The sequence below is a fragment of the Trypanosoma equiperdum genome (genome assembly GCF_001457755.1).
Source record: "Trypanosoma equiperdum strain OVI genome assembly, contig: ctg_1684, whole genome shotgun sequence".
NCBI lineage: Eukaryota > Euglenozoa > Kinetoplastea > Trypanosomatida > Trypanosomatidae > Trypanosoma > Trypanosoma equiperdum.
In genome coordinates, this window is record NW_027123709.1 from 24232 (window position 1) to 24782 (window position 551).

Here is a 551-nt window from a genome sequence, read left to right on the forward strand (position 1 = left end):
CATTTGTATACATTTATGTGCATGTGCATGTTCCCTTATGAGGAATGAGGGTAAACTCTGAAGCAATTTTTTTAGGCGTGTGTTACACATCTATACGGTCATGCACAGCGGTGTATGCGTACAAACTTTTCGGCGCTTCTCTTGGTTGTGCACTCGTGTGGCGCGACATCTTTGGTTCGTGCGGTTCATTTGACGTAAATTTTCTCTCACTTTCGTACGGGCGACACCTCCATTTAATATCTTATCTGTTATTATTCCATCTTCTTATGGCACACTGTGCTTCTCTTATTTGTTTGTCTTTTTCTCCTTCACTTCAATCTTCTTCTATTTTTATTGGTATTGTTTTTGTTTTTGCTTATTTGTTCCGCAGTCACTGAAAGGAGTTTAAGCGTCCAAACACACTAAATCCACCTTCCGTGGTGAAGGAAAAGTTGCAGAAGGTAGTAACGAAACAAAAAGAAAAGGAACGAATTTTTTTGTTGTTGTTTGTTTTTTTGTTTGTTTCATTTTAAATAATAACAAAACGAAAAAAAATAAATAAATAAATCTAT